The following is a 21,501-nucleotide window of genomic DNA, read 5'->3' as shown; positions in this document are numbered from 1 at the left end:
CAAGCTTTCAAAAACGGGAAGGGGGGGGGAAAAAAAGACAATAGAAAAACCACTTCTTGCCGCGGTCTCAATGCCTGTAAAGCAGCCCTCGGAGCTGAGTTGCAGCTGGCACACGGTTGTAGCAGCGCGAGCGTTTTGCCATCCCTGAACTCCGGCTGCCTTTATTATCTGCGGAGACAAAAAGCAAACTGAGATAAAGCGGCTTCTGGCAGGGATGGTGCATGGGAGCCACCTCTGCCTGCTGGATGGGAATTTAGTGGGGCCGCGGATGGACAGAAACCCCACATCTGGAGCAGGGGAGGCCTGGGCAGAGGGAGGATGTGTTATATGGCACAGAGGGACCCAACGTACGTCTTGTGCTCGTGGGAACTGTTGGCAGGTCCGTGGGGCTGAGCTCGGGACCAGTGGTGAGGGGCTGCTGGAGTTGAGACAGTGCTGCACTTGGGCTTCAGCAGTAAATTGTCTGCTGAGCAGCCTGCCTCCTTCCCAGAATGTCTCCGGGAGGGGAAAAACAAGATTCTCTTCCCAGTCCCGAATGCTCCCTGCAGGTTCCCCCAGTCTCTTTTGTACCTGCAAAGCAATTCAGAGCTGTGTTGATTTCAGCACCTCAGGAAATCTCAGAACTTTGCGAGGCGTTCTTCTCTGGGAAGAGATCGCGCCGGCCGGGCTGTGCCTTCTCCTCGCCTCCTCTGACTAATAGCGTTTATGACAACTGATTTGAATCTGCTTTCAAACTCTCCCTTTTCTCCCTCCCCTCCTAATGGTGCGGTTTGGAAGCAGGTGTTCACACCTGCGTGGTTTTGGTTGGCTTTGCGGCAGCCCCAGCCCTCCTCCCTGCGGTGGGGGCTGGATGCTGGATGCACGCTGTCCCCCAGGGGGGCCGCAGGCTCCGTGTGAGGAGGGAGGGGGCACTGGGCAGTGGGATGCCCACATCCCATCCCTTGCTGCGTGCTTGAGGTGCAATTAGGCAGAGCAGAGCCCTGCCCGTCACCTTGGCTCTCTGCATTCCAACTCCTTTGCTTGCTTATGTATTTTTTTTTACATTTTTCTTTTCATAGTTCTTATTATGCTGGGTCAGAAAAGCGGCTCTTCTCGCACTGTCATCTTCTAGGAATCGTGCCTCGGTGCTAAAAACATCCAGTCGTGTCACTGGGAGGTCTTTGTTGCCACCAGCTGCTCTGGAGAGGAGCAGCAGCACTGGGGTCACATGGCTGCACAATCCCTCCTGGCCCGTGGGGGCTGACAGCTGACAGAGGGGCTCTTGTTGGCTGCCTATGGGCTCTCATTCTGCTTTCACCTGTTCTTGGGTGAGCTGAGGGCTCTCATGCTTGCCCTTCCCAATGTCCCCTGGTGCCCCTCAGCCAGGTGATGGATGGATGGTGTGGCCATGCAGTTTGCTGGCTTGGCACAGCTGTGGTGCAGTTTGCTGTGTGCTAACCCAGCTGATGGGTGTGGGGAGGGATGCCGGAGCTGCTGCCGGTCCCACTGCCCCCATGTCCCCAGGGCTGGCATGTCCCCGGGGCTTTCCACGTCCCCATGCAGTGGGAGCCGGTGGGATGCTGCTTCTGTCCCCAGTAGGGACAAGGCTGTGGCTGATGGGCTGTGTGTTGGACTTTTCCACCCTGGTTCAATGTGGAGCATCTTCTGCCTGGGCAGTTGTTTCTCCCTGGCTGATGGGGGGACCTGTGCTGAGCTCCCACAGGCAAGAAAGTGATTGTCAAGTTTGTTCTGATCCAGGCGTTGAACCTTCCAGAGCATCAAACCTTGAGTTTTTAACCTCAAAACTCACAGTCTCTCCCCATTCGCTCCATTGTGGTCCAGGACTGACAGCCTGGCCCCAGGGAAAGGGATGGGGTGGATGTGCTGAGTGGTCACTGCTCTGCACTGCGGGCACCGGGGCCGGGCAGGGGTGCTGGGGAGAAATGGAGCCTATAGGGGTGGGGGGAAACCAATTACTGGGGTTTCTCCTATAGCATGAAAGCACTGTGGGGGAGGGGAGGGCAAAAGGCCGCAGCAGGGTCTGTGCCAGCCTGCTGCTGTGGGCAGAGGTGAGGCTGTTTCGTGGGGGCTGTGCCCTGGTTGAAGAGCGAGGATGGAGGAAGCAAGGCGGGTGCTGCTGCTTGGCATGGGATGTCTGTGTGCCCAGCGGCCCCGGGGATGTGGGGATGTGGGGATGTGCCTGGGCTGTGCGGGAGCTCCTGGAGCTCTGAGGGCTCAGCTGTGGAGCGGAGATAAGGGCCGTGTGGATCACTGGGTGTGCTGAGGCGGGAGCACGAGCAGCGGGCTTTGAAGTTCAGTGCATTTGTGCAGCGCTTCGCTTCTGGATTTAATGAACTGGAGTGCTTTGTTTTTGAGAGGTTCAAACAGAAAGAGATGTTTTGTTGGGTCAGAGAAACCCACAGAGGGGTCGGAATTGCTTTGCTTCACCTGAGCCCGTGCTCAACCCAGCCCTGCCAACCCCCACGGGCACCGGGACGCAGCCTCTGCTCGGGGTGGGCAGCACAGAAGCCCCCAACCCGCGGCTCCTGCGGGGTCGGCGCCGTGGTCTCGCGTCCCCCCGGGCTCCGGGAGCGAAAGGGGCTGGGACGGGACGTGCCGTGCTCGGTGGGGATCTCAGGGAAAAGCAGGACCCGTCGCCTTCTAGCAAGGGCAGGTCGAGCGTGGGTTTTATTATGATGATTATTTTCCCTTTTATTCCCCGCTCCCAAGGGACAAATAGCACCGGGCCTCATCCCCGCCGCGCGGGCAGCGCGCCCCGCCGAGCTCCTCTCATTGCCGCCCCGGAGCGGCGCCGGCAGCTCCGATCCCAACCCGGGGAACGCGTGCATCCCAACGGGGATCTCCGGATCTATTCGGCGCTGCCGCTCCGCTCTCTCCACGTGCGTTTTTACAGAAGATCCGTCGTCGAATTCCCCCTTCCAGGCGGTTGTGTCACATCTGGAAGTTTGTGTAGGAGTTTATCCAAGCGCTGGAGTAGAGCGCAGCTTTTTCTCATTTAAAAATCATAGGCTGGCATTTCGAGCCTGGCTGGGGGAGGGCTGGGGGGGGCCGTCTGCCAAAAGGAGACTGGAGCGGAGGAACCGTAATGACTTCCAGAAGTTCTCTTTCTTTTTTCCTTTCTTTCCCTCCCTCCCTCTCGGCGCGCAGACAAAGGGCCGAGCCCACGCTGTTATGTCATCCGGCGCGGGGTCCCGGCTGCCCGAGGGACGGCTCCGCCTCCCCCAGGGGGAAAACCCCGCAAAGCGGGGACAGCCCAGCACTCCTCCGGGCCGCTGCTGAGCACTGCGGAGCTGAGCCCGGCACCCCCCGCTGCCCGGCCCGGGGACGTCGCTGAGCCGTCGGGCGCTGCTCCCTGCCCTGCTCGGTGGCGTGGGGTGTTGGAGCCGCTCTGCAAATGCCCGGGGTTCTGTGATGCGTAGAAAATGCTCTGCTTTCTTCTCCCCCCGCTCCCCTGCAGATGTTTTGGCACCGTGCTGAAAAATACTTCTCTATTATTTTTGTTTTAAATGCCGCTTCGCTCTTTTTTTCCTCACAGAGAAAATCAGGTTTGGGATCTCCTGGGGTTCTCCAGCCCGGGTCTCTCTTAGCTCTCCGTTTTCATATCCGCTGTTTTGCTGGGAGGGAGAGAAAACTTCTCCCCGCAGCCTCCCCAATGGCTTTTTCTCTCAGATTGTGCCAGAGCCCTCAGCTCCCTGTCCCATGCACGGGGCTCGGGGCAGTCATGCTGTGGCCAGGCTGGAGGGCTGGGAAGCCTCACTGCGGGTTGAATTTCCACATAATTAGGAGGGCTGAGTGTTTCTGGGCTCCTTACGAGGCCACGCCGTGGCTTTTCCTCCCCTGGCGGTGGCTGCGGCGCGCCTTGGCTTTCCGCTCAGCAACCTAGATGTGAAATTTTCCCTTCGCCTGGTGATGCACGCGGAGGTTTCCCCCAACCTGGGCTGGCTGCACCGAGCTGCGGCCTCACAGCCAGGAACCCGGCCTGGCACTAAGGAGAAAAAAAAGAGGAGGAAATTCTCATGGTTTTATATAACCGAGTGAGTAACAATTGAGCGTGCTTTGGGATGCTTTCACATCTGCTTCCTACCAAAGCCTGAGCGAAGAGGCTTCAAGCGGATGGAAAAAAGCACATTTTTCAGACGAGATATTTGCTGGGAGAAAGTTCTGAGCTGGCTCCTTGCTCTTTGCAGTGCGATGGTTTGTGCAGTGCCGGGAGCTGCGCTGTGGCCCCGTGCTGAGGCTGTGCACATCGAACCACAGAGTTGTCTGAGCTGGAAGGGACCCTGAAAGGCTGCCTGGTCCCACTCCCCTGCAATGGGCAGCGATGCTCCGGCTCCATCAGGCGCTCAGATGTGTGTGAATGGCACGGAGGTATCGAATGGGCCGTGGGCTTGGCTCTGCTGTGGGTGTGGGCAGGGGCTGAGTCCTCAGCACACGTCATGTTGGATGGAAGTGCTGCCTCTGGGGCTGTGTTTGTCACTCGTGCCCTGCTCCATTGGGGTGTGCAGCACTGGGAGCAGGGAAAGCCCAACCGCAGTGCTTGAAGCCCCTGGAGCGGGTGATGGCAGAGAGCTGGGAGCTGGGCAAAGATGAGCTCATAAAGAAAAAGGGATTTATTGGCTGTAATCCAGGCTCTAGCCTCATACTCGCAGGGTTCCTATAGCAAAGCGTCCTATCTATCTGTCATTTGGGTCTCTTCCAAGAGATTTCCTCTGGCAAATCCTCCCAGCCCATCTTGGGATGCCCCCAGCATGCCCAGGGCTGGGAGGGGGCTTCGTGCTCATCAGTTTGAAGAATCTGGGGCCAAATTGGGTCAGGTCGGTTCTCTCTGTGTGTGGTACCAACTGCTTCTGCTGCTCCTGGAGCGTCAGTGGCTGCAGCAGCCCAAAGCAGTGCCCAGATGCTGTACAGGATTCATTAATGATTTGTTAATTCAATTAGAACATGATCGTTAACCTCTCCTGAGGACCAAGCTCCCTCCTGTGGGGCAGGGCTCGCCCCCACACCCGACTCGGTGCCAAAACATTGATTTTGTGTTGAGCTGACAGCCAGGCTATGCAAACAGAGATGTTAACTGGGAGTAAGGCTCATTTTTAGCTCCTGGGGGCTCCTGTTCACCCCGGGGCTGCAGGAAGGAGACGTTCCCTTTGCTAAGCCCTGGGTGAGGCTCTCAGATGCTGCACTTCAAGCACCCTCCACTTTGGCATTGTCTGCTAACAAACAGCACGAGGACCCGTGTCTGCTGGTAGGTGCAGGCTGTTTGCTTTTGGGATCCGTCCTGTCTGTGCAGCCTGGCTGCAGCGCTGCTGCCTTCACTGGAGTGCAGAGCGCCCTGTGAGGATGATGGATAACGGGGCCTCGGGTGCCGCTGGGTTAATGCTTATTTGGGCAGACAGGGAGGAGAGGAATTAGATTAATATCTGACTTGTGGCTGCTACTGTATGTGGCTATTGACTGATCTGGCTTCAGAGGAACATAAATATGTCTCGGGATATACTCCTGAGGCTGCAGTCAGTGGGGTCATGGCACAGGTCTGCCTCTTTGGGTCAGAAATCTGAATTCCTGTGACCCGGGACCTGGCTGTGTGCAGATGGGGATGTGATTGCTTTTCACTAGTGTGCAGCATGAATCCCAGAGGGCTGTGCCTCGTGTACATCCCAGGGTTGTTTGCGACCCCATGGACGCTCAGAGCTGTGGATGGGTCCAGCTTGGTGCCCTGCTGCTGGAGCCCTTTCCAGGGAGAAGATGTTTGGTGACAGTGGGGCCACAGCTCATTGTCACCTCTCTTGTGAGTGGCGCTGGGATGTCCCTGAGCTGCTGAGTCCCGTCCTGTCCCCAGTCTGTGTCCCAATGGCTGCCTGTGCCACCCCAACCATTTTGCCACAAAAGGATGCTCCAAAAGCGCCGCTGTGACCCCCCGACATCCTCTCTTTTTGCCTCCCCAGCCCCTCGATTCCCCACCTCGAGGTTTTGCCATTGCCTCCGCACCCCGTCAGGGGCAGGATGGAGCCTGGGGACTGTGTGTGCAATGAATCTATTCGAGGAGTTGTGATCTCTGTGCTTCATTTTGCAGTTCAGCTGGAAAGATCTCGTTTCCAAATACACCCACACAGCACAGCGCAGGGAAGCGGCGGCGGAGCTGCTGGGGGGGATGGGGCGGCGCTGGGGGGGCAGCGGGGCGGGCAGGGCTCAGTGCCAGGCGCTGGGGGCTTTCCCTGCTTTTGGTGAATCCCGTACAGAGCTGCCTCTCTTTAGCGAGGGGAGGCGATACCCTGTGTGCTGAAGCTGCGTCTCGAGGTCATGTCAGTGTCGGGCTGCACCCACGGAGGGCGGCTGCTTTGCTGCTGAGCAGAAGCGAGCACCCGTGAGGAGGGGGTCTCGGAGCAAAGCTCTTGCACCGAGCAGAGGGAGTGGAAGCTGAGCCCAGGAGTGGGCTGGGGGAGCAAGGCAGACTGGGTATGGAAGAAATGCAAAGACACAAAAAGGTGTTGTGAAATTCCTCTCGTAATGGCCTTCAAGCCCAAGCTATCTTCCAGGGCCTCGCTGTGTGATGGGGGGGTGCTCCCGGTGGGCGGCATGGGCACCTTCCTTCTGGTGTCATCTCGGGATCTGCGTCCCCCAGCTGTGGGCTCTGCTGGTGTCCCTCGGTGTGGTGGCAGCGGTCACCCAGTGCTCATGTCGCTGTGTGCTGCGTCCTCCCACCGAGGCTGCTGTGTGATTTTTTCCATCCCTGTGCAGAGGCTGAGCTCATACAGCAATATTCCCTTAGCCAGCACCGCTCCTTCTGGAAGTCCCTCGGTTTGGTCTTCCTCAAACCGTGTCTCTCAGCCAGACACAGATACGACCTCCCTTGGCACCGGCTCTCCCACAGTGCTGTGATTACCCCCTAAAAACTGCAGCCCCATCCTCAGTGCTCACCCCATCCCGGCACAGGTGCCAAACGGTGGGAGAAGGGGATGCGGTGGCACCGCAGTGCTCGGCCCAGCGGGGATGCCGGAGTGCTGAGCTGTCTGCACTGCGGTCAGAGCAGAACTCGGGTCAAGAGGGAGTGTGGAGGATGTGGCCGCTGAGTTAACACGCTCCCAAAACCACCTCGTGGTGTTGGCGGTTGGATTTTGCTGTGTTTATTTTTTTCCGTTGCCCGCTGCTGGCTGCACCGGCGGAGAGGTGAAGTTTGTGGTAGAAACAGTGGAGGTTCCGGGAAATATTTTGCCTCGCTCGTGTTGTTGGGTTTGGTGCTGTTCCTCTGGCAGTGGATGAAGGCAGTGCGACGCGGCCGCTTGGCGCTGCGCTGCAGTTCCCTGCCTGCCAACGGGGAGAGCAGCGCAGAGCCTCTGCGTGGCTCGTTTGAACCTTCCTACTTTTTTCTGCCTGTTTTCTCCAAGCCAGGACCTCGCCATTCCCAGGCAAAGGCTGCTTCTACAGCTCTCCCCTATAGTGGGGACTATGGGGGGCTGCCTTTCCCACTGGATTTTATAGCTCTCCGCTCCCCAGGTAGCTCCTGGTGCCTGCTGCTGAGCGCAGGGCAGAGGCAAAGCTATGAACCTATGCTCGTAGCCTCCTGTGTGTTCTCTCTGATTAAAATCTTAAATTCTTCCATTTTTGACAAGATTTGGGTTTTCTCTGCTGAGCCAGGGAGTCTCTATGGCAACAGCTAGAGGCAACTTTTATTCCTAACCCATTCCATTTTGCAGAGAGATGGGTGCATACGTGAGCACATACTGACAGCTGCTTGGACCCCCAGTACGCGGGGGGTGAGCAGCAGGAGGTGGCACTGGTCGCAGTGGTGCAAAATGTGGCTCTGTGAGGCTGAGGGATGGGGCCGGCTCTGCCCCTCCGCATCAGTGCTGTCTCTTTGAGTGCAGGACTGAGCCGTGTCACAACCATCCCTGGGTCCACCCCTCCATCCCCTTATCTGTCCGTCCATCCCCTGTCTGTCCATCCATCCCAAGGCCACAGTGGGGTTTCCTGCTTGGTTTTGCTGCACCCGGGAGTGTTTGGAGGCATTCTCAGATGGTGGCACCGTTTGGAGATGCAATTAAAACCTCAGCCTTTCAGAAGAGTCCTGCAGAACGCAGTAGAAAGGAAGCCAGCTGGACTAAATGGAAACCTCACAGGTTTTTGGAGTAATTTTTAGAATCTTATGCTGTAGGTCTTTCTAGAAAGATACAATACCACTTAATAATGTGTTATGTTCCTATATATTATATTTAAGTTGCACTATAGTATTGTGTAGGAGGAATCTAATTTTCCAGTACAGGATAATGTACCTTTCTATAGGTTTTTGGTTGTGGGGATTTTTTTGTCCAATGGAGTTAAATAAAAAAATTATATCTTTCCTAGAAAGCCTACCAAGATGACGAGAAAATAATACCTTTAATTTATTTAATAAAGCATATAAGTATTTTCCATAGGGGTTTATGCGGCCGCGTACAAACCTCACCGTGAGCTGCTGGGAAGTGGTTTGGGATCAGCGGGGTCAGGCGTGATGATTTGCAGCCAGGAACAAGGTCCCTAGCAGCAAATAGCCTGACCCCACTGCCTGTAGTGCTGAGGGTCCCGGATGGGGTGTCACTGCGCTGTCACATTATAATGTGATGCACAGATCCCCGTTGCTGGGATGCTCTGCTCCAGCAGGGCAGGGGATGCGCCGAGCAGCGTGTGGCCGAGTGCCTCCATCTGGGCTCAGAGCCGCCCATCCCTGCAGCCTCGCAGTCCTGGGGACCTCAGTGGCATCTGAGAGAGGGGGGAAGCCGGTGGTCCTTGGAGATCCCCAGAGGACAAACGCCTTTTAAGAGCCATGGCAACTAATCAGTCCTGCGTGGTGACATCCCTGCCATCTCCATGACGACGGACCGAACATCGCATAGCAACATGTGCCTCCCGTACCCATGGAAACGGGCCGGGTGGGTTTTTAGCATTGCTGCGTTAAATCTCTGCTCTGGGTTTATCCTGAGGTGACCCTGCTGGGGGCTGCAGGGCTGGGAGCAGGAATTGGGATGGTGAGGAGCTCCCGGGACATAGGGCTGGAGGCTGGGGGAGATGTCTGATGGTTTGTCACAAGAGCTGCAGGCTTTGGGGAAGTGAATTGAATTGGTAATCTGATGGGCTTGGTGGTGTGCTCCTGGTCAGCAGGGCTGGTGGTCCCCAGTGTGGGGTGGGATGGGGCTGTGGCACTGTATGACGAGACCCCATCAAGGCATTGCACATGCTGGGTGCAGTGCTGGCACCACGTGGTTTCAAATGTGTCCTTTTCCCAAGATTCTGCACTAACAGGTTGAGAGTTGTAGGAATTCATTCATTTGCAGCTGCTGCAGGGTTTCCTGCGGATGTGCTCAGCCCTCCTTTGCCCGTTGGTGCAAACCTACCATTGCAACCACATCACCCCATTGCTTGTGAATAGCTGCCTTCTGCAAACTGCTGCAAATGAACGCAGATGCTGTGAGAAGGTTGGAAGTTCTTTGTTTTAAAGGGTGTAAACTGAGCTATCTGTGTTTTTCTGGGGGGTGAACTTTCAGGCTATGCCTTTCTCTTCCATTTTTCCCCACCTGGTTGATGTTGCCCATGGGGCTGGAAGCCTCAGATAGGGGACCTCTCAGCAGTGCCCAGGTCTTGCTGGCTTTGTGCAGGCCTCGGACTCGTGTGCTGTCCAGTGGGACTGTCTGACCCAAATACTTTATCCATGCACATCTGTGCTGTGGGGACTGCTGGCGGCCCTGATGACTAAAAGAATTGGGTATTTGTGCATTTTTGCATCCTTTGGATGTTGAAGACCTCTGGACAGCTTGCCCTGGGTGCTGAGGTCCCTGTCCCTGCTGCTGCCTTCCTCTCCTCCCTGGCACAGGATGGATCTGGCACGTTGGTCCTTTACGTGTGTCTTATCCATGGGTGGCATTGGTTGTCTGTGGTGGAGAACCGACCTGCAGTGTGGGGCAGCTTTGCTTTGCACTTCCTGTGCTGCCTGTGAGCTTCCAAAGCCCAGATGCCCCAGATCTCCCCATCTTTGACCTGACAAATCAGCTTCCAAATTCCAGCGTGTCTTATGTGCAGGGCTGAAATCTTAGGGCTCTGTTCAACCATCAGCAAGCCTGTAAAAAAATGAAGGCAGGCAGGTAACAGTCAGTGCAGGGCTTCTCAGCATGGTGCTGCTTTGGAGAGATTCACCCCATGGGGTCTGTGGGACTCAGGTGGAGTGGGGCTGAGGTTGGGGTCACCCAGCACTCTGGGGCTCAGGGACAACAGCAGCATTGGCCACAGTGAGGGCTGCAGCCAGCTCTGCTTAATTCAGTGTGAAACCCTGCCACCATGTCCTGGGCTTTGGCTTGGGATGCTGTGAGTGGGAAATCATTAGAAGGAAATAATGAGAATTAGAGTGACTTCAAGGGCTGGGGTGAGGTGAGGGAAGTGCGGGACTGCAGAGCAGGACATGGTACGGCTCTTCTCGGGGTGTGTGTCCTTTTTTCTTCCTTTTCTTTAGAGGAATGCTCATTAAGGATGTAAAGGGCCTTGCTGTAAATTGAATACAAATGTACAGTTAATGCTGCCTCTCCCCAAGGCCGGTGGAGATATTCTGGTATTTAAACGAATGGAGCCAAGGGTAAAGATCCAGGAGAAAAGAAAAAAAAAAAGGAAAAAAGGAAAAGCGGCTCTAATTGAGGTTGTTGTTTGAACAGTGAAGACCAATTAATGCTCCTGAATCAATAGGACTGTGTGACTGAACTAATCCATCCCGGCTGAGGGGTCGCAGCGCAGAGCTGCCATGCAGTGCTTGGAGCCAACCCAGGGCGAGCGGTGGCTGTGGTGCTGGCTGAAGGTTTGCTGTTTGTACCCCTGAAGGGCTGCTGTGAGCCGCTTATCTCCCAGAGCTCAGGGGAGCGAGCATCCCTCTGGGAGCTGGCTGTGAGAGTGTTACCGGGTGATGACCTGCCAGTGGCTGCTGCTGGCACCCAACACGTTGTGCTCTTCCTTTGTTGAGCTTCCAAGTGGATGCATGTGGGCAGAGGAGATTACTGTGTTAGCAGTGAGCCCCCTGAGAAGGGCTGCTCGCTCACTTCTCAGCCGCACCCTCTGTCCTGCAGCACTGCCTGCGGGTGCTGCACAGCGCTGTGGGAGCACCGTCCCGGGCAGCCTGCAGCCTCAGTCAGCGTTGGAGACCGAGGTGGCAGGAGGGAGAAGCATCGTGGTTATTACACGTGTCTTTTTGCACTGACCTCGTGCAGTATTTGCTGGCGCTGCTGGGTATAACGCAGAGACGATCCCCGTCCTGGGCTGCCTGCAGCTCGCCTCGCACCATCCCGGAGAGCAGAGCTCCGCCCCCGCCTCGCTGCTTTCCGGGTTAGGAATCCAGGACGATGCCGGCTGCGCTGGAGGAAGGTGGGGACAGGTGGTAAAACCTGCGGGGCTGGGAGGTTATTTCTGGCCGGGATCAGTGCCGCACTCACTCTGCCTCCTTCCCACCTCCCACGGCCGCGGTGCAGCTGGGGTGCAGGAGCCAGCACCCATCCCAGGGCTGTGTGCCACCATGGGGGGTATCAGGCTTAGAAGATGGCCGGGAGCGTCGGAGAGCTGTCGCCGGCAATGTAGGGGCTGCACTGGCACCTCCTCTTTTCTGAGCACCGATGCTCTCCCTGCTGCCCATCACCTCCCGGTGAGGACTTGTGTCAGGTCCCTGCGGCGCGGGGCTGCAGCTGTGGGCCGACACCAGGCGGGCTGCTGGGCTGCAGGAGTGTGGTTGTGGGGAGCGGGCAGGAAGCGCAGTCAGTGTGTGCCGTGGCCCCGCTCAGCTCCAGCAGCACAGCACAGCACAGCCCCGGCCTCCTGCCAGCTGAGCCCCAGCGGCACGACCAGGAGCGACCCTGAGCAGCAGGGCTGTGGGAGACCTCATGCAGCTCCATGAAAGCTCCTTCCCTCGCTGCTTGGTGGCTGCTCCACGGGAGCTGGCGTGCAGGGCCTGCTTTTAAATGAGGGCTGCTGAGCAGATAATGGGGATGGGGCTGCAGTGCGCTGTGCCATGTGTGGGGTTTTGGGGTGCTTTTGGGATGCTAGGTCAGTTTGTGTGGGGAATCCTGCAAAGCATCACTACTACCTTTACTTGGAGCAGGACTGCCCCAGCGCTGCTGGTAGCGTGTGGGTTAAAAAGCCGAAATATCTATACTGGAGAGACATCAGGAGTAATGGAAGGGAGCCAGCAGGGAGGGTGGGGGGAAGGAGCACGGCATGCTGATGGGTTGCTGCATCTGCATGATGCTGGGACCTCAGGACTGGCAGGTACCCTTCTGCCCAAACCCTTCTTGTTAGAAGATAATGTCAGCATGGGCTCAGCACAGCTGCTGGGAGACCCGAGTGGTTTTGGCCTTCCTGGGAAGAAATGTGGGGCTGGAAGGGGAACAGTGCAGGGAAAGCATCTCCTGGTGCGTACATGGAGAGGGGAGGCATGTAATGGGGACCCCCACCCAGGGGGCTGCCAGCCCCACTCTGCCTCCACACTGCTTCTGGGGTCTGCAGGGACCCATCAGTGCTCTGTGAGGTGTGGGATCCCAGGGGGTCAGAAGCGCTGAGGACCCGTCCTGTATCAGTGTCCCCATCTGCAGTGTGGGTGATGCAGCGTCCCCTAGCACTGATGTGACATGGGGATTGGCAACTGGAAACTCTCTGCCTTCAATCCCACACTTCTGACCTTCCTGATGCTCCCACGATTTTGTATTCTCTTTTTTAAAATACCAGTGTATCTCTATAACTTTATCTTGGCAGCTGCTGCTCCAAAGCACCCGCTATTTCCCTGGACGGAGTTTGCCAGCAGAGCAGCCCTTCTGCTCCCCAGGGCCCCATAAACCGCATGGAGCCGATGGGGATGGGATGGGTCTGAGCTCAGCCCTGGCACATCCCGCAGCTTCACTTTCTGATCTAAATATCTTGCTTCTAATAATAACCCCAGGGAACGGCTTCACATTCTGCACAAGCTGTGTTGTAGGAACAGCCAAACCGCTCTGCTTATCCCGTGCCACTGTGCGGCGGCTGCATGGGATGGGCTCTGCGTCCTCACTGCTCCCAGCCCTGAGCCACCCCCAGGGCCAGCTGTGGTTTTATGGGCCTGAGAATGGCTCCCGGGGCAGCTGGGCCCTCGGGGGAGCGTGGTCACGTCACTGCAGAGGAAGCGGCTCCCTGGGAGCGACGGCCCTGAGGAAGGGAAAGCAGCACCAGGCGGCGTTCGCACAGGAGCAGAGCTGGGGCGCAGGAGGGCGGCAGCCCTTGTGCTTGGGGTGCGTTTGGGGCTCCTGCACCTTCGGGTGGAGGCTTCGTCCCAGGAGGTGCCTTTTTAACTACTTACTTTATTTATTATTTTTCGGCAGAGTTGCCCCTCAAATCCTGCGCTCTGCTCAGTGCTTACATATTTATTTTTTTCCCCGTTTCATTTGGACTCCCCCCATAGCTGTGCCCATCCATGCCAGGGTTGCTGGCTGGGTTTGCTGGAATTCCCTCCTGGGGCTGTACGAGCGGTTGGTACCGGGGCAAAGGTTTGGTTGTCTTTCATTGCTCTCAGCTGTGAGCCTTTGTTGCTCATGCTGCTGCACTGTCCCCATTGCCTGGCGCCTTGAATCTGGCTGGAATGGCCAGGAATGGAACTTTTGGGAGGAAGATCTTCACACACAGTGTGGGGAGGCACTGGAATAGGTTGCTCAAGAAGTCTCATGGATGCAGCAAGGGATGAGGTGACTGAGGTCCCTTCCCAGCCCCAGCATCCACCATCCCTGCTCCATCCCCAGCAAAGCATCGCTCGGTGCCTCCTGCTCCAGCCCAGCAGCAGAGCTCACCGCTCTGCACCGAGCCTTCGGTGCTGCTTTCCTTCTCCCCCCTGTTGAGCGGGGCCAATAATTCCTTGTGAATAATTGAGCTAATATACTGCCTTGACCAACGTCACTGCATTCCTTCCTCAGGCTGCCCACAAGTGGATCACAACCTTTTTGAGCATAGAGAATTCCTTCCCCCCGTTGCTTCCGCTGGTGATTTTTGGCTTGCTCTGTTTATTTGCAAACCATCTGTTTGCGTGCGTTATTTGGAGGGCTCCGATGGTGATTGCTTGCCTTTGATGTGGACACGTAGCTCGCTCTGTGGGTTCCTGACCCCCGAAGGCTCTGAGAAGTGGGTTTGGCTGTGAGCAGCTGCAGTGCTCAGTTCAGAGCTTTCTGTGGCCAATACCCAATTTTCTTCGCTCCTGTGGAATCGGGTGGCAAGCACCCCATCTCCGTGTGCCTGCAGTGGGGATGGAAAGTGCCCCTGGGCTCCCATCCCTGTGCCTTTCCTCTGGGTCTGGCTTTGAATTTTCTAGTGCTTGGGGGATTTGTGTGCTTGTGAGCCTTCTTGGAGCAGAAGTGAGACTCTATAGCATGGTTCTGATTGTGCAGTGCTGTGTGAGCTGGGAGGTGCACATCCTTCCTATGGGTGCCTCAGTCCCCATTGTGGGATGGGGGCTATCAGCAGGACAGGGATGCACCAGATGATATTCCAAGAGGATTCCACGTGCCCTGCAGCTGCTGTGAGTGTCTCTCAGATCTGCACAATGAAGTTGCCCCAGGCCAGAGTGCGAGCCCTCAGCTTGCAGGCAAGTGTCCTACCGGGTGGGTATTTATAATGCTGCAGTAATGTTAAAAACAACAGAAATCTCAGGCAGGAAGTTGTTTTGGGGGTGTAAAACTTCTGCATTGACGTTTGGCTGTGCCACCTCTGTCCCCACTCCGTGTCCCAGCTGGAATCCGCTCCCCTGATGGCATTCTGTCCCCCTCGATCCAGGTGACAGCAGCCCCCCATGCAGCAGGGCTCGTATCTCTCACCTGGGGCAGCTCCATGCCCTCTCCTGTAGCACCGTGGCCGCCTGGAGGATCACCACCCCCGAGAGGGTGCTCCAAGGGTTAAGCGCCTGCTGCAGCCTGCACAGCCCTGTGACCCCGTCCTGTCCCCAGCGTGTGACCTCGCTCGCCCTTTCCCAGGCAGCGGCTGGAGCTGCCCTGTGGCTACGGGACCCATGGGGGGCCACCACCCCACAGCCGCTGCTGGCCCACGAGAGCAGCAACAGGACCTGGAGTCCCGTTGGGATCCCATGTGTGAAGACTGCCTCAAACTCCCCCCAGCCCTGCACGCCCCGAGCACCAAGCGTTGCCATTTTCACCCCCAGCGAAGTGAATGTGCTGGTGTTGCTCCAGGGCAAAGTCTTGCTTGGGAGTACTCAAATGTGGCACGAAATGGGGTCACGGGAAGGTTTAATTTGGTGCATCGTCCTTCAAGGGCAGGAAAAGTCAGATGGGAAGTTTTAAACATATTATAAAAATATCCACGTGTGCCCAGCGCAAAACTCACCGTCTTCACCTAATTTAGAAAATGACTTTATATGGAGAAAAATTTAACACCGCTCCACGGAGGGGAAGAATAATGAAGATGTCTGCACCAAACCGCGCTGTCAGCCCGAGATCTCCAAGTGCTCTTGAAAGGGTCGGAGAGGAATAATTTTTCTTCTCCTGGCTGGTTTTAGAAACTGAGGCATGGGCTGAGGGAGCGGGATGAGCGCAGCTTTCTGGCTAATTTTAGCTGGCCGAAGTCCGTAGCTCAGCACCTGGGTGAGCGGCCTGGTTTCGGCAGACCCCTGGTCAGGTCTCTGGGGTGGAACATGGGACGTCTGATTCCTTGAGCTTCAGCGGGAGAAATGCATTCCAGAGCACGAGTGGCTGCGTGGCACCCAGGTGAGCGCGGTGTGCTTCGGTTCTGCTCTGTTCATCACTTCACCAGCAGTGTGATGAAAGGAGGACGTGGTAGGAGCTCTTGGCACTGCCATCGCATCCCAACCTATGAAATGTCATTCGTAATCAATGCAGAATTATTGTTTATTGTTTAGAATATGGTGTTTTCCTTAAAGGAGGCCCCGAGCAGCGTTGTCCACGCTGCACTCAGGAGGCTGCTTGGAAGTAATGGCATTTTTAATCAGCGGCTGTGCGGTCACTGCACTCATTATGGGCGAAAGCAATGAGAATTTTATGAGGTGCAAATGGATGGTGAGCGCTCGTGTCCCCACTGTGCACAGAGCTGTGGCGGTGCTGGGCTGCGCTCTGGGCGCCAACCAGCCCGGCTGTGGGCACGGCGCCGGCCTCGCGGGGACTGCAGGCAGCTGCTGCTGAGGGGTCACAGCCCGATCCCCTGCCGGCTGCCTTCATTTTCTGCCTCCTTCTTGCTTTTTGCTTTACTAGTGCCAAAGAGTGCCCGCTGCGCCTTAGGGAGCGAATGATGGAATCTGCTGGGGTCGGAGTGAGACGCGGCCGTGGGCTGGGACAGGGCAGAGCTTTCCTGCCTGTTCCCTGGCAGAGGTGAGAAGTGGGGGAGCAGCAGGGAGAGGTGAGGCGGTGCTGGAGCAGGGCCGGGCGCAGGCTGGAGGCTGCAGCCGTTTCAGCGAAGCTCATGATACGTTATTAATGGAAGAGAAGCTGCGCTTTTTATTTTCTGGAGATTATTTTGTTCCACATGAATTTTTAAAGCACATTTCCCTCCTGCAGCAGAATCCACCCCAGCTCCGTGCTGGCAGTGCTGTGGCTGTGCCCGCTCCTGCCTGGCGCTGGGCTGCAGCCGCCCCATGCTGTGCCGGGGGGGGCTGTGTGCCTGTGTTAGGTGCTGGGGCTTCCTGCAGCTTGCCGGCAGGCAGGGCTGTCTGTAACAAGCTGTGTTGGGCAGACGCTCACATCCTAGAGCAGAACGAGGTGCCCTTATCCCCCTGGATAAGAAGAAAAAGTCATAAATTTGAGTCCTGAGGTGGATTGGGTGAGTGCGGTGTTCGTAGTGCTCCAAGCCAAAGGCCTCGTGGGTGCCTGGAGCTGAGCTTTGTGCCACAGCTGTATGCTGGTGGGGTGATGATGCTGGCTCTTGGCGGCTGTGTGCCTCCCCTCCACTCCTCCCCTCTGCTTCTGCCTCCTTCCCCCTCCTCTGCAATGAACTGCTAACGAATGGGTTCCCACTGAGGCTGCAGATGTGTGTGGAGCAGCAGTGAGGCGCTGAACAAGTGCCCACAGCATCCCGTTGGAACCGGATGAACTTTGATGTATGATTCTGTAATTCTGTTTCTGTGATTGCCGGTGCTGAAGGGGGCCAGCTCTGCCCTGGCCGTGGTGGGCTGACATCATCACGGTGCTCACCCGAATGTGGGAGCTCTGCATGGTGTGTGCTGAAAAAGTTATTTGTTTTTGGTCTTAGACTTGAAAATCTGAAGCGTGCAAGATGGTCTCTGTCTAATTAACTACTTAACCTGCAATAAAATATTGTATTTTCTGTTGATATTTTTTATAGAAGGGAAATTTTGGCTCTGTTGCCAAGCGAAACATTGAAGCAGTCCAGTTGGGAACTCGTCATCATATGCAGACTTCATACACATCTTTTTTTTTTTTTTATTTATTTGAAGCTGGGTCAGAAGAAGTAGCCAAAACTTTGTAGGTACCTTGAGTCACCCCAGAGCTGTATTCCTTTGCACGCCTACGGAAAGCCATACCCAGCACCAATTAATGCAGACAACTAATTGGGAAGGGCTCAGTCCTCGGTGCCCGTGCACGGCCCCCAAGGATGCTGTCACCATGGTTATTGCCACTGTTGTGGCAACGCTGGAGCTGCAGGGAGGAGGGCCCCAGAATGATGCACCAAAACTGTGGCACTGGTGGCAGTGCGAGGGAAAGGAGGGGACACGGGGGTCTCCGTCCCCTGCTCTGCTTTAGCTGCCTGGTTCCTCTGGTGTCTGCCCTATCTCGGCCCATAGGGTTAAAATGATGCTGGGTTTGTCCTTGGATTTGTCCTCTGAGCTTTTTGTAGAGCTTGGCAGGGTTTCCTTGGGGGTTTTGAGCTCATAGCCTTCTGTGATTAAAATATCAGGGTGGAAAAGGAGAGGGAGCTGTGCAGATGTGGCTGCAGCGTGCGCTTCCAGGTCTGCTGGAGCTGAACGTCGCTGCACCGCCGCATCCCTCCCAGTTCCTTCTCTGCGATTTCCAAGCTGCGTCTCTCTGTCTGTAGAGTGCAAATGGACCAAACTCAGGGGCTGAGCTCCATCACCAGTAGGAAGGCAGGGGTGCCCAGAGCTTTGGCTTGGTGGGGTCTGGAGGATGCTGTTGGTGTGAGCATCAGGTAGTGGTGGGTGCAAGGCTGAGCCACGACGCGGTGAAAACGAATGTGTTTGCTCAGAAATGCCCCAGAGCTGCTCCCCCTCTGGAGATCTGAGCACTGAACGCGCTCGTGGGCCTGACTTGCAGTGTGCAGCCTCAGCCCAGCCCTGCTGCTGCACTGCCTCCTGCCGCCCCTGGGCAGGCACCGAGGGCATCGCTGCATCCGTCCCCGTCCGCCTTCCCCTGCCTTCCAGATCTCCTTCTCCCTGCTTGGTTGGTGTCAAACCCGGCCGACCAAGCGGAGTCCCTGGCATGGGAGCACTGTGCCACACGCATGGCCACGCAGAGCCCTCTGCCACTCCATTATTCCTCAGTGTTACATAAATCCACTTTTATACCCAACCTGTGGACGTCACCGGAGCTCTGTCCATACCCGTAACATCATTGTTTCCATGGGAACCAGCGTACTTCCAAGGGGGAAAAAGTAGGAGACTAAAAAAAGGACAAAGAAGGAACAAAATAAGACAAATATGTGACATATCCCAACGATGTGTTGGTGTAGGATGTTGTAAAGGTTTTACCGTGACTTGTTTAGGGAGCATTGCATAACGGTTTTGTCTTGGGTAATGCAGCAAGCTGGATCAGGAATGCTGTATCCCAAGCATTCCAGTGTGGCTGTTCGGGAGCCCTGCTCGGATTTGTGGTCTCATGCTTACAAGTGGGCAGCAATGGGGCTTTGCACTGCGGATCTTTCCCAAGAGAGCACTGGCGCTCTGTGCATGCTGCATTTCTCAGGGGCGTTGAGGGCATTTCTAAGGGACAGTGCATTTAAATATGTATATCTTTGGGGGTTGTGTGTATCCACTGTGCACTTCTTAAGGGCTGCTGGGAGAAGCCTTAAGAATATCATGGCGCACAGGGATGGCTTTGGTGCGTGGTGTGAGCTGTAAGTGTTTGTGTTGATTTGCTGTTCAAGCCAACATTGTGCTCAATGGTCCTCAGGGCTTCCCAATGGGATAGCACAGCTCCTGCCCACGCAGCCCCAGCCGTGGGAGGGCCACCTGTCCCATGCTGTCACCAGAAGGTGTGAAAACAGCGATGGGAGTGGAGGGGAGCGAGGTTGGGTGTTTCTGCTTGGCTTTTCCATGCTCGCCCATGGGGTGAGGAGGAGGAGCAGGGCTGAATTCACACTGCAAGGCTCTGGACAGAGATTTGATTCTATTAATTGGTTTTCTAACAAAACAGTCTCCGTATCAGTGCCAGCCCCTGAGCTGCCACCTCCCTAGCAGCTCATGGAGGGGAGATGTAGGGCTGTGCTTAAAAGCTCCAGCTCCCGAAGTTTGGGGATTATGCAAGGCACTCAGCTAGCTGCGCTCTTTTATCTTCATTTTCTCCTCTGTAAGCAGTAAGATTTTAAACCCTTTTGGTTACTGGAGAAAAGCTTGACATACAAATCTAAAAGGCAAAGGAGGAACAATTCTGAAACAGTGAGGGAAATTAGAGCCTTGTCAGGTTTTTTTTTTGTTTGTTTTGTTTTTGTTTTTGTTGTTTTCTTTGACAAAATATCTTTTTCATCAAACTCCATCCCTTCTAATAGCAGCATCCTTCCTCTCCCCACTGCCTGCATGGGCTGCACAGCCGAGGGGAAATGAAAGGGCAATTGGGGTCATTCTTCCCAGAGATTCCCCTGTTAAAGCGATCCTGCTTTCCTGCTTAGGGGTGGGGTGGGGATGGTGCTGTGCTACGTTGGGTGCTGGTGGCACTGGGGAGCACTTTGCAGCTTTTGGGAGTGGAATGGTGTTCAAAAAATGAACCAAAATGTGCAGGGCTGTGTAGGAATCGTAGGCCCAATGAGGTTGGAAAAGACCATTAAGATCCCCTTGTCCAACCGCCAACTCATCGCCGCTGTGCCCACCAAACCAGAACCCTATGGCCGCCCCGTGGGACGCGATGCTCAGCCCTCGTCCTGCTGGTGGGGCATTTGGAGCTGCAGCAGGGAATGGGTTCTTATTTCCACCCATGATGCAGATTAATTCTGCGAGCACTTTGAGGGTTCTTTACAAACGGCAAATTAATGTTTTAGGATCTTAGTGCTGCCGCTCGCCTCTCCCCCAAAGGCCAGGCCCTGGAAGTCCCATTATGCTCTTGTCAAAGGCTCTATTTCTGGAATTGATGATGTGAATGAAGCCTCAAACTCCGCTCTCATTAACGTCTGCAGCTTATCCTGGTGTCGCTCCTAAGCTGTTGGGATCGGTGGCACTGCAGGGGAAGGCTGTCACATTTCAACCCAGTTCTCGCATTGCATTTGCACAAAATTTTCCAGGCTTCATCCATGCTTTCTGCACGTTTGTCCAACAGCCTCCCGTGCCCCGTAGGCCATGCAGAGCACGGTGATGCCCAGCGCCGTCCCCGAGCTGAGCAGGCGGCTGCCACCCTCCAGCAAGACCCTTTAATTCATTGCTGCAGAATTTAATCCCAACTTCTGCAACCAAATCACAGCAAACATAATGCAATATCTTCCTCTGTTGATTACATTAAGCTGGAGAGCTCTGGCTAATTGAATCTCGGGCTCTTGCCTCTTAATTACCAAGGGTTGTGCTTGGCCGTGCGTGTGCAGGTGTAGCGCGGGGCTCGAGGGCGTTTGCTGGGGCGAAGGTTCCGTTCCAGCGAGAAATTGACTTCTGGGGATTTACATTCTCATATGCTTTTCGTTGTTCTAAATTTTAAGAGGGAAGTGATGGCAAAGTGCTGGATCTGTCCTTGTGGCAGAAATAGGGCGCTGCTGCTCATGGTGAAATGGTGGGGTTCCAGGTGTGATGGTGGTGGGGTGGGTGACCCGGGGTGGGGGCTTGGACATCCCGTGGCATGCAGGGGGCTGCAGTGTCTGCATCGTGTGTATGGGGCGTGGGTCGTTTGCTGAGCACCGCCTGGAGGGGATGAGGGGCCCAGGAACGCGGTGTGGTGGCCCAGGGAGGTGAGATGGTGGCCCAGGGACACGGGGTGGTGGCCCAGAGCCATCGCCTGGTGCTGTCGGTGCGATGCTCCCCAGCCCAGGTCCCCGCATGGCTTTGCCCCTTTGCTGCCAGTGCAGCATCCGGCACGGCACCTCCTGCTAATTGAAGTTTGCCTTCTCAGCTGCTGGGCTCAAACAACAGCGGTACAAAGCCGGAGCCATCAGCACTTTGTGCAGCTCTGGAAATCCCATTAGCAGAAGAAAGAGCTTAACGTTTCATTCAGCCGAAAAAAAAAAATAATAACCCCCAACCTTCTGATCTCTCAGCTCCACACTCGCCCTGTGCTCCCTTCCCAGTCCCATCCTGGGGACATGAAATCAGGAGATAGTGTTATATTGGGCCGAAATGCACTTGCCAGAGGCAGTGACGTT

The sequence above is a fragment of the Meleagris gallopavo genome, chromosome 20, assembly GCF_000146605.3.
Source record: "Meleagris gallopavo isolate NT-WF06-2002-E0010 breed Aviagen turkey brand Nicholas breeding stock chromosome 20, Turkey_5.1, whole genome shotgun sequence".
In the NCBI taxonomy this organism is placed as follows: Eukaryota; Metazoa; Chordata; class Aves; order Galliformes; family Phasianidae; genus Meleagris; species Meleagris gallopavo.
Note: the sequence above shows the minus strand (reverse complement) of the source record.